General features: G+C 49.5%; 1 pseudogene; it reads right to left on the reverse strand.

Annotated features, from left to right (window-relative positions):
• Positions 1–8,977: 8,977 nt before the first annotated feature.
• Positions 8,978–9,116, reverse strand: LOC125549705 (annotated as a pseudogene).
• Between the last annotated feature and the right edge of the window lie 3,698 nt (positions 9,117–12,814).

A 12,814-nucleotide genomic window follows, 5' to 3' on the forward strand; every position in this document is an offset into this window, starting at 1 on the left:
ATCACCAGCACTTGATACGGCCGACCGACCACCTCATGGCCGCGACAGAGAGGCCTCTCGGCCCTCCACTCAAGCCGCACCCCGTACCAAGGCATGGGAAAATGCGCCAGACCTGCGAGATATGTTGGAGGACAAGGCAAGGCAAACAAGATCGATCTACGGATCGCGTGGGCGCCCCGCGACTCGAGACGGTAACCGTCACGCCGGACACAAATCCGGTAGGGCCGAACACAGTAGACAAAGCTCATTGGAGCTACGTCGTGATATAGCCCAGTACAGAGGCGCCGGACACCCACTATGCTTCACAGACAAAGTAATGGATTATCAAATCACCGAGGGTTTCAAACCCGTAAACATCGAATCATATGATGGCACAACAGATCCTGCGGTATGGATCGAGGATTATCTCCTTCATATCCACATGGCCCGCGGCGATGATCTCCACGCCATCAAATACCTCCCACTCAAGCTTAAAGGACCAGCTCAGGATTGGCTTAACAGCTTGCCAGCAGGATCAATCGGTTGTTGGGAGGACCTGGAAGCTGCATTCCTCGATAATTTCCAGGGCACTTATGTGCGACCACCAGACGCCGGTGACCTAAGCCACGTAATTCAGCAGCCAGAGGAATCGGTCAGGCAATTCTGGACACGGTTCCTAACAAAGAAAAATCAAATAGTCGACTGTCCGGATGCAGAGGCCCTAGCAACCTTCAAACACAATATCCGTGACGAGTGGCTTGCCCGGCACCTTGGACAGGAAAAGCCAAAATCTATGCCAGCACTCACGACACTCATGACCCGCTTTTGCGCGGGAGAAGACAGCTGGCTTGCTCGTAGCAACAACATGACCAAGAACCCTGGTAATTCGGATACCAAGGACAGTATTGGCAGGTCACGTCGCAACAAGCAGAAGCGCCGCATTAACGGCGACAACGCTGAGGATACAGCAGTTAATGCCGGATTCAGAGGCTATAAATCCGGTCAGCGGAAAAAGCCATTCAAAAGAAATCCTAGGGGACCGTCCAGTTTGGACCGAATACTCGACCGCTTGTGTCAGATACATGGCACCCCCGAAAAGCTGGCCAATCACACCAACAGGGATTGTTGGGTGTTCAAGCAGGCAAGCAAGTTAAATGCCAAAAATACAGACAAGGGGCTGCATAGCGATGACGACGAAGAGCCCCGGCCACAGAACAACAGTGGACAGAAGGGTTTTCCCCCACAAGTGCGGACGGTGAACATGATATACGCAACCCACATCCCCAAGAGGGAGCGGAAGCGCGCGTTAAGGGACGTATACGCGGTAGAGCCAGTCGCCCCAAAGTTCAACCCATGGTCCTCCTGCCCGATCACCTTTGATCGAAGGGACCATCCCACTAGCACCCATCATGGCGGATTCGCCGCATTGGTTCTAGACCCAATCATTGACGGATTTCATCTTACTAGAGTCCTTATGGACGGCGGCAGCAGCCTGAACCTGCTTTACCAGGATACAGTGCAGAAAATGGGCATAGATCCTTCGAGGATTAAGACCACCAAAACGACCTTTAAAGGCGTAATACCAGGTGTAGAGGCCAACTGTACAGGCTCAGTCACACTTGAAGTGGTCTTCGGATCTCTGGATGATTTCCGAAGCGAGGAGTTAATCTTCGACATAGTCCCATTCCGTAGTGGCTATCACGCACTGCTCGGGCGAACCGCATTTGCCAAGTTCAATGCGGTACCGCACTACGCATACCTTAAGCTCAAGATGCCAGGCCCTCGAGGAGTAATTACGGTCAATGGAAACACCGAATGCTCCCTCCGAACGGAGGAGCACACGGCCGCCCTTGCAGCGGAAGTACAAAGCAGCCTCTCCAGGCAGTTCTCCAGTCCGGCTATTAAACGTCCGGACACCGTCAAGCGCCCGGAGTATCCTACAACAAGACCGCCTGGCACGTTCCGAGCAGGCGTAGCAATGCGGCCCCAACCCCAGCCCGCGCAAACATGCGACACCAGTGCTTCGCGTACATAACTACGCTCTAGAAATACCATGGGTACAGGGGGAGGGGCACCATCACGGCACGCCCAAAACACGGCTTAAACCGCACCAGGGGCTGCCGATTTTTTAATTTTCTCTTACTTTCAGGACTCCACTCTTCGGAAGGCCTGTTCGGCAGTTCAATTGCCGCACAAACAATGCAAGAACCAGAGAAGCAGACAAGCCATGCCGCATTACGGAACTCCCAGGTGGTCTCTATCACGAACAGTATACCTATTTCGCATACCATTCCGCAGCCTGCCCCTGGAACGGACATGTTAAATAGTCCAACCTTTTTCTTATCGCATTATTTGTATCGTTCTGCTTTGATCGTAGCCCTTTTTTAATAAACAATGCATAGCTTTTGTCTATTTTTGCATTACTCTTTTTTTTTACAAATATATGTTCCTTAACGACATGTTGCACCCATACACTTTGGTACGACCAAAATACGCCAGGGGATTTAGTACCCCTAAATATGGTGTGAGAAGTCCAAACACTTTAACAAGTGCGGCACCCTGAACTTATAGCATTATATGCATCGGCTCCGAATCATGTCTTGGGTCAATAGTTGGTTTTTCCCGGCTCCTATGTTTTGGTGCCTTACGTTCCGCTATATCGGCTAAGGTAGCACTAGGAGAACTACTGCGATTGTGCCCCAGTTGAGCTGGGTCGAGCACCTCAGTAGAGAAAGCTAAAACTGACTGTCATGATGAAGCGAGAGCTGGTCGCTGTTCGAGAGGTTTTTTTGAGTCCCTAAAGACTTATGCCGCTTAGAGCGAGGAGTCGGCTCTGTCCGGCCAAGGCGTGGATAGCGCCCCGAATTCGGTCTTCCGAATACCAGGGGCTTCGCCGAAATTTAAAATTATAGAATTCTATGGCTAAGTGAGAGTGTTCACGCATTATAGTCCGACTGCCGTGTTCGTTGTGCTGAGCGCCTCCCTCAAAGGACCCAAATATGGGGAAAAGAGCGCTCAGGTTTATCCCCGAACACCCCAGCACTAGCGGCACAGGGGCAGAAGCCGACGACTCGCCATCTCTCAGAATTGATAAACAGCCGCACAGAAGGTAATATTTTAAATTCCTACAGCATTGCTTAGCGCATTTGAACAAGTTTTCAGCGCACAGGACAAAACGAGCGAGTTTTACTCAAAAATTACATCCCTGGAACATTCATCCGCCATAAGGCAGGCACCCTTCAAAACATCCTTATAATAATTCTCGGGCTTGCGATGCTCCTTCCCCGGCGGTGGCCCGTCCTTCACAAGCTTCTCAACATCCAGCTTGCCCCAGTGCACCTTAGCACGGGCAAGGGCCCTACGGGCGCCTTCAATGTAGACGGAGCGCTTGATGACTTCGAGCCTTGGACAGGCCCCCATCAGCCGCCGCACCAGCCCGAAATAGCTCCCAGGCAGAGCCTCTCTAGGCCACAGCCGAACTATGAGGCCCTTCATGGCCTGTTCGGCCGCCTTGTGGAGCTCGACCAGTTGCTTCAGCTGGTCGCTCAGGGGCACGGGGTGTCCGGTCTCAGCATACTGAGACCAGAACACCTTCTCTGTCGGGCTACCTTCCTCGGCTCGATAGAATGCGGCGGCATCGGACACGCTACGGTGAAGATCTGCGAATGCTCCTAGAGAGCTCCGGATTCGGGTAAGTAACAAGTAACTTACGTTTACGTGTTTGCTTTGCATAAAGAATGCCTTACCCGCCGCTATCTTTTTCACCTCATCCAACTCCTGGAGGGTCTTCTGGGATTCGGCTTTGGCAGACTTGGCATTTTCAATAGCCACCGCGCGCTCGGACGCTCGCGTCTTTGAGTCAAGCTCCAAACTCTCATGTTTTTCCATGAGAGCCTGGAGCTCCTGCCGCACCTTGCCAACCTCGGCCTCATACTTCTCTCGCTCGGTGCGCTCCGTGTCCGCCCTCTTCTCGACCTCGAGCAGCGCTTGCTTAAGGGTCATCACCTCAGACGTGACCCCTACAATAGCCACGATAATCCTGTCATTTTTTGCAATTGCACCTTTTTATATACATTTAAACAAGGTATTTCTTACCTTCCTTGTCCTCGAGCTACTTCTTGGCACGCCCAAGCTCTTGCTCGGACTGCTCGAGGTTCTGCTTTAGCGTGTCCACCTCCGCAGTCAGTGCGGCAGACGCCAGCAAAGAAGCCTGCATACGCATATTGACTCCTTTTTGTTAGACTCCTGCGAATTCTATTTGATCCTCTATTCGGCTTTTCTTCCCGAACGCCAAACAGAGCATCAGGGGCTACTGTCTATGCGGTAATATTATTTGCACATTTTTTACTTACCTCAAAACCTGTCAAAATGCTAGCGCAAGCTTCAGTCAGTCCGTTCTTGGCGGACTGAACCTTCTGGACCACCGCACTCATAATGGTGCGGTGTTCCTCGTCGATGGAGGCGCCTTTGAGAGCCTCCAACAGATGGTCCGGCGCCTCCGGTTGGACGGGGGTCACCGGCACGGAGGGCCCGCTCCTCTTGGAAGGAGGTCGCCCGCCGGACTCTGGAACCTTTGAAGGTTCCGGAGCGGTGTCCGGCCTAGAGCTGGACTTGGAGCCCTGGGGGGTTTTATCCCCTTCACTCCTGGAGTCTGGGAGGTCGCCTTGCGGCGCCTCCAGGACCACCACCTCTTGGCTTAGAACCTGTTGGGACAACACTTCAGCATCGTCCGAAGGGCGGGGGGAGGAAGCCGTCGGAAGCGAATTCACATCCGACGAATCCAGTGAACCGCTCGACGACGCGTCGAGCCGGTCTTTGGGTGGGCTGCATAATCATATTCGACATAAGGGAAAGCTACGCAATACAAGAATACTATGAATTACTCTGGTATCCGGATACTTACGATTTTGCCAGGGGCTTGGCCCTGAGCTGCCACTCCTCTTCGCCGTCGTCGGCGTTGGTGGAGTAGTCCGGAGGAAGGGTTTCCCCTTCTTGGACCCTTCGGCCTCCCCAGATGGGGCGGCCTTCCTTTTCTTCCCTTGCCCCGCTAGAGGGGGAGAGGTCTCTTCTTCCTCCTCCTCGTCTTCATGGGAGGAGTGCGTCTTGGAGTCGTCGGATGATGGATCCGACACCTCCAGGCGCCGGGCACTCTTAAAAGTCCCCGTGGCCTTCTTCTTGGCCTTCTTCTCCGGCACCACATAGGGTGCCGGAACCAGCAGCTTCGCCAAACGAGCGTCCGCTGGGCCTTCGGGCAAAGGAGCCGGACAGTTGATCTGTCCGGACGTCTCCTGCCAATCCTGTCAAAGGTAAGGGAGCTTAGATCCCGCATGGAGTCAAACTATGAAAAACTGATACCCTCTAAAAGGTAAAAACAGCTTACCGCATGAGCGTGACGCTGCGTATTGAATCCGCGATCCTCGGTAGCGGATGCGGGGGCCTCGGCGTCCTTGAAAAGCACCTTCCAGGCATCTTCGTACGTCGTGTCAAAGGGCCTGCTCAGAGTTCGGTGCCGCACCGAGTCGAACTCCCACAGGTTGAAAGCCCGTTCTTGACATGGGAGGATCCGGCGGATGAGCATAACTTGGACTACGTTGACAAGTTTGAGCTTCTTGTCCACCAGGGTTTGGACGCATATTCGGAGTCCGGTCAGCTCTCCTTTTTTACCCCACGATAGTCCCATCTCCTTCTAGGAGGTGAGCCGCGTAGGGGGTCTGGATCGGAACTCGGGGGCTACGACCCATTCAGGGTCGCACGACACGGTGATGTAAAACCACCCCGATTGCCACCCCTTCAGGGTCTCCACAAAGGAGCCCTCGAGCCATAAGACGTTGGGCATCTTGCCCACCATGGCACCTCCGCAATCCGCCTGGTTGCCGCACACCACCTTCGGCTTGACATTGAAAGTCTTGAGCCATAGGCCGAAATGGGGGCGGATGCAGAGGAAAGCCTCGCACACGACGAGAAACGCCGAGATGTTGAGGATGAAATTCGGGGCCGGATCATGGAAATCCAGGCCGTAGTACAACATGAGTCCCCGGACGAATGGGTGGATAGGAAAGCCCAGTCCGCGGAGGAAGTGGGGAAGAAACACTACCCTCTAATGGGGCCTTGGGGTGGGGAGGAGGTGCCCCTCTTCGGGAAGCCGATACGCGATGCCGTTAGACAAGTATCCGACCTTCCTCAGTTTTTTGATGTGTCCCTCCGTGACGGAGGAGACCATCCACTTGCCTCCCGCTCCAGACATGGCTGGAGAAGGTTGAGGTGGGGTAGTGCGGACTTGGGTGCTGGAGCTCGAGTGCGCAAGAATGGATAGGCAAAGGAGGAAGAAGGCGTAGGTGAAAAGGTGGATCCTTATCCCCTTATATGGGTGGACGCAACTATGTGTCCCCACCAGCCTGGTGAGACTCGCTTATCCCCAAGCGCCGTAATCAATGGCACGGTTGGGTTACCCACGCCCGTATTGATGAGAATACCGGAATAAGGGGACACGATCTCTGCTTCGACAAGACGTGCCAAGGAAACCGCCTCGCATAAAACGCTGAGGTGGGACAATAAAACGATTCGAATGAAGGCTTGGCTGTGGTGCGATGTCACACTACGGAATACGTCAGCAGATTAGATTTGTGTAAATATTATTCTCTCTATGGAAATATGTGGAAACTTATTTTGCTGAGCCGGACACTATCTTTGTGTTCAAAATCTTCTATCAAGTACTTGGAGGAGGAACCCGCCTTGCAATGCCGAAGACAATCTGCGCGCCGGACTCGTCGTCATTGAAGCCTGGTTCAGGGGCTACTGAGGGAGTCCTGGATTAGGGGGTGTCCGGATGGCCGGACTATACCTTCAGCCGGACTCCTGGACTATGAAGATACAAGATTGAAGACTTCGTCCCGTGTCCGGAAAGGACTTTCCTTGGCGTGGAAGGCAAACTTGGCGATACGGATATGCAGATCTCCTACCATTGTAACCGACTTTGTGTAACCCTAACCCTCTCCGGTGTCTATATAAACCGGAGGGTTTTAGTCCGTAGGACAACATACAGAACAACAATCATACCATAGGCTAGCTTCTAGGGTTTAGCCTCTCTGATCTCGTGGTAGATCTACTCTTGTACTACCTATATCATCAATATTAATCAAGCAGGACGTAGGGTTTTACCTCCATCAAGAGGGCCCGAACCTGGGTAAAACTTCGTGTCCCTTGCCTCCTGTTACCATCCGGCCTAGACGCACAGTTCGGGACCCCCTACCCGAGATCCGCCGGTTTTGACACCGACACCCGTGATCACCATTGATAAGATGTGAGGGCAGAAGAAGGATTTCTTGACGAAGAAGTGCTCCGGCATTTGGATGGAGATCACGAAAGGGAAAATGAGTTTCATCAAAGACGACGTCACGAGATATGTAGACGCGACCGGTGGACACATCAAGGCATTTTACGCCTTTGTGTTGAGGACTATATCCAATAAAAACACACTGTTTGGACCTGAACATGAGCTTACGATTGTTGTAAGATCGTAGATTGGGCCAACACGCACACCCAAAAACACGAAGGGAGTTGTACTCCGGTTTGGTGTGAAAGAGTTTTTCAAGAGGAGTTTCATAGTTAAGAACTCGACTAGGTAACATGTTTATGAGATGCACAGCAGTAAGAAAGGCCTCATCCCAGAATTTAAGAGGCATAGATGCACGTGCAAGAAGAGCAAGCCCAACTTCAACAATGTGGCGGTGCTTGTGTTCAGCCGACCCATTTTGTTGGTGGGCGTGTGGGCAAGAGACTTGGTGAGATACACCAAGTGTTTGGAAGAAGGAGTTTAATTTTTCGTACTCCCCTCCCCAATCTGATTGAACTGCAATTATTTTACTATCAAACTTGCGTTCAACTAGAGCTTGGAAGTTTTGAAAAAATTGGAATACTTCGGATCTTTTCTTGAGAAGATAGATCCACGAATATTTACTATAGTCATCAATGAAGTTGACGTAATAAGTATGTCTACCAACAGAGGAAGGGGCCGGACCCCACACATCAGAAAAGACAAGTTGCAATGGTTTGGTAGAAATACTTGTAGAAATTGGATAAGGTAATTGATGGCTTTTAGCCTTTTGACATGAATCACAAACTGTTTCATTGTCACGCTCTTCATATGAGAGATTATTTTTCCTAAGTAATTTCTCAACTAAAGAAAAAGATGCATGCCCTAAACGATCATGCCACCGAGATGATGAAATCTTGATAGCACCACAAGCTTGTTTATTTTTCCTCCTAAGCTCATGAATCAACGGGTAGAGCCCTCGAACACATCTACCTCGATACAAGATTTTCCTCGTGGCCTGATCCTTGATAAAAAAGAAGAACGGGTGAAATTCAATAAAGACATGATTATCAAGGGCTATACGATGAACATAAATTATATTCATGGAGGCTTTAGGGACATGTAAGATTTTTCAAAGATGAATTTTTCGGTGAGGGGTTTTAATAATTGAATGACCAACGTGACGGATCCTCGTACCTTCTCCGTTTGCAGCATGAATCTGGTCGGATCCGCGGTACTTCTCCCTCATGGTGACTTTCTCAAGCTCACCCGTGATGTGGTTTGTAGCACCACTATCCATGTACCAGTTTGTGTCAACGCCGTACGAGCCCTCAGCGCCGCCGACTACTTTTTCATCTTGGGAGGAATCTTCATCTTCCTCGAACCGGTACCAGAAGTCCTTCGCCGAGTGGCCCAGTTTGCCACAGATCTGGCATTTGACAGCATCAGGGCGTGACTTGGTGTTGTTGCCAGTGCGGCGACCCTTGGTGTTGTTGTAGGAGGGCCGCCCACCGTTGTTGCCGCCGCTGGTGTTGTGGCCGCCGCGTGAGTTGGTGTTGGCGGCGTTCCTCCCTCTGTGTGGCGGCCCGCGGCAGCGAGAGGATCCACCACCCCCGCGACCACGAGATGCGCCATTTGCATAGGACTTGAAATCGGTGCCCGTGCCCTGGTAGAGCGCCACCCTCTGGTCAAAATTTCTCATCTGAGCAAAGAGCTCATCGAGCATGACAGGAATGGTGTGAGCATCGAGCGCTGAGACCAGCGGTTGATACTCCATGTCGAGGCCGGTGAGGATGTGCGAGATCAGCTGGTCGTCGTCCAGCGGCTTTCCTGCCGCCGCGAGCTCGTCCGCCAGCGATCGCATCTGTGCGAAGTACGTCGCCACAGACTACTGCCCCTTCTGCGCATTAGCAAGAGCTATGCGTATGTTGTTGATGCGAGACAGAGAGGTCGAGGAGAACATGCTGGCCAGCGCTATCCAGAGATCATGCGCGTGGACAATGGAGGTGACCTGCACAAGCACTTCCTTCGACAAACTATTCAGCAGATAGCCCAATACCTGTTGATCCTCCCTGACCCAGATGGGATGCAGGGGGTTCGGCGACGTCTCTTCCTTCCCGTCTGCTGCCTTTTTGGTGACAGTCTGTGCGGGCTCCTTCATGGTTCCATCGACATAGCCGAAGAACCCCGCACCTCGGAGCTGTGGCGTGATCTGCATCTGCCAGAGCACATAATTTGTGCGGGTAAGCTTCTCGGTGATCTAACCGCTAAGGCTGGTCTGGGAGAAGCTTGAGGAGGAGGAGGACATGGCGGCATAGTGGTGGATGCGGGCTAGATGAGATGGAAAACGATGGCTCTGTATACCATGTGGAAAACTTGCGAGAACGTCTTACCCTACCGAGGGCGACGGTTTCGTGTTAAATAGCCAGGAGCTTATCCCTAGGATATGCGTACATGATAGTCGAGATTACAAACGTAAGATACAAGAAAGGAAGATTCGGTTACAGAGATAAGATCAACTCAAACAACCTATCTATATCCTGTGCAACAACTCCATGTAGACTTGTGCTTCAAGTAGATGCATATGTTTAACATATTTGTGATGATTTTGCTCTGGATGCCTCCTTTTGTTGTAAAAATAATTGTCCACTGGACTTCATGTGTGGAAAAGCACAAGCAGAGGTTGTTACACCATTATTTATTTTTAAGAAAAGGATGGTTAGTGATGTTGCAAGGCACAAAGATGCAAGCTTCTGTAGATAAATATGTATTTAGATAAATTGTTTCAGTTTAGGTGCCATAACTCAATTAAAGAATATTTTGAAATCATATCAATGACAACAAATTATCATTTCATAATTTAATTTTAAAGCAGGTCTAGAAAGAACAACTATTTTGTTTCTACATATTTCTCTCGTCCAATAGTAAGTAGCAAGCTAGACAAAATTGGCCTAAGCAGCGCATGCAACTATCTCTCACGTCCGAGGATCATCTGGTAAGCTATGAAAAGATAAAAGTAATGCAAAACATGATTTAAAAGTGCGTCCAAGTAGACCATTTAAGAGGCAATATGTTAGCACACTTAATCATTAATATTTTTATTTACCTACTAATTAAATATCACCTCATAGGCTCATAGTATCTGCATATAACGTGACAATGGCATTTTTAAGAGTAATGTTTAGTCATGTCACATGATGAAGATAGCTAAACCGTAAATATAATATAAAAATACGTTCTTGGGTTAAATGAAAGCATATGTTGGCTATTATAATATTAAGTCAAGGTGTGATTTACCCAAGTGTTGACCTGACCGCAAATATGACAGGGTCGTACATTTCTCATAATACGTATATTATTAGTGAACACAATTGATGAGTGCAAATATACAGAGTATAGTCCGTACCCACTTAAATAGGAGTAGTGATGATGTTTTTAATGTATTTTTCTGATTATATACAAAAGTTAACAAATTGTGGAGGCTCGCAAATCCAACCACTATTCATCACCGGCTATGTGACCAGCTACTATCTTTGAGATCATATTAATCCTCTTACTGAGGAGACACGTACTAAAGTGAAATATTCTAGCTATCCAAATCGAGATTATAATGGGAGAATCAATGTACAAACACGTAGTTTGCTTTTGTTGGGAGAAGAAAAACGTCCACCAACTCAACCTCATCAATACTTCTCTAGTCACACATGATTACTCCTTTGTCCACACACAAAACAAAACTGTACATGGATTATAAGGGGGAAAAGGTTATGTGGGCAATACGTACAGAAGTGGGGACTTGATTTGTACCTGCAAGGCTGCAAGAGCATAAACAATTTAGAGTATTGTTATGCCATACTGCATGTTGGCGTGCAGTAGCTAAAATCATATGACATTCAAGATGAAGATTCTAAATCCTATTTGAGATCGGGATAAATAATCAGGTCAGTACTAAATCTCTGAATGCTCATGTGTGTATATATGATGGATGATGGAAGGCATAATATAATAATTTGGTTAAAACTGATTTAGGTATCTTTATTTAGCCGGTAGCAATCTAGTACCAAGAAAGCACACTATTTAGAACTATGAGAAACATCAACCAATTTTATTGGCTAACACTCATGTTTATATATTCATCTAAATATGAACCTGAGATGGGAATCTTCATAAAGCCTCATATAAGCATCTAAGTGGACTTGTTGTGCAGTATTTACTTTATGATGCAAAGACCATAGCCCTACTGCAAGTATTGTGTGCTGCCGCTTGAGGAGAAGCAGATGAGGTCTCTATGCTCTTCTTTGGCTCATACTACCATCAATAGTATTATTGCTGATAGACCTAAAAAACTGATTGTTGTTGTTTTATTCTATGTCAGACATAAGCCAATTCATGGGGCTATTTAATGAGTTTGATGAACTGTAAATACAAAAAAAAATTATGAATAAGGGGATACTTGCCTGCATAGGTGACGCCGAGTGTAGTTTCTCCACTCTACAGCCTTGCAGGTTACCATGCGTCCATGCCCACTCAATTTGCTTTAGCCCGTACAAAATCTGCTCCATTGCATCAACCATCTTCTCACTGACCAAATGATTCACTGATTATTCTGAAAAGGCAGCATGCTAGGTAAAACTGAGGGGGTTTAAAAATTGAAAAGGAAAGGGAACATAGGAGGCTGGGACACCGTATTAGCAAATCGAGGTCACTATGTGCTCCAAGCCTCTGCCCTTTTTCCGGATCAATGCACAAACAGGACAATCACAAAAACTTAAAAAACTTATGTGATATACTTCTAGATCTGACTGGGGAGGAGCTACCATGTACCTTACGTGGTGTGTAGATAGCCAGGTGAGCCAGCATCCAGGCAACCCTACGGCAAATGGAAGCACCTTGCGTGTGTTGCGTTGGGGCAAACTTGATCCGAGATTGTTGGCCACAACGCCCGCAGTAGTAGCTTTTAACTTCTTTTTCCTTCACATCCTTGCCTGGCTTGATTGATCTTCCACGTCTGCGCATGGTATGAGGAACAGAAGACATCGGGGGCTCTAACACCATGATCGATCAGAGGAGGATTTAATGAGAGACGAAGACCGAGGCACATGGAGATGACGGCTGTACTAAGAGACATAACCGTTGACGGATGCACTGGCGCGGGTGGACCATATCCTCCCGCAAGAGCGACATCTTAGCACCGGAGAAGAGGTTAACGATCATCTCGGATGAGGCGACCCAGCCACCATCGTGGCTGCCCACAAAGCACCGGCGGGCTGCCTCGCTGCGGAGAGAGGGCCGCGGCAGGACCATGCCCTCTTCTGGACAGTAGGCATAATTCGTCTCGTGGCTGCCGCTTGGGTCAAGTATGAGCCATGGAAAACGGCCGCGTGCCAGGTGCATCGACGCAACGGCACGCCATGCCGTGCACACAGCCGCAAAGCGGACGCGGTCGATCGGCTTGGCGAGCCTGAGGTAGCTTATCGCTAGGAGATCATCGGGGATGCCGCTGGACAACCGGTCCGCCGCCGA

This window comes from Triticum urartu, chromosome 3, assembly GCF_003073215.2.
Source record: "Triticum urartu cultivar G1812 chromosome 3, Tu2.1, whole genome shotgun sequence".
Taxonomy (NCBI): domain Eukaryota; kingdom Viridiplantae; phylum Streptophyta; class Magnoliopsida; order Poales; family Poaceae; genus Triticum; species Triticum urartu.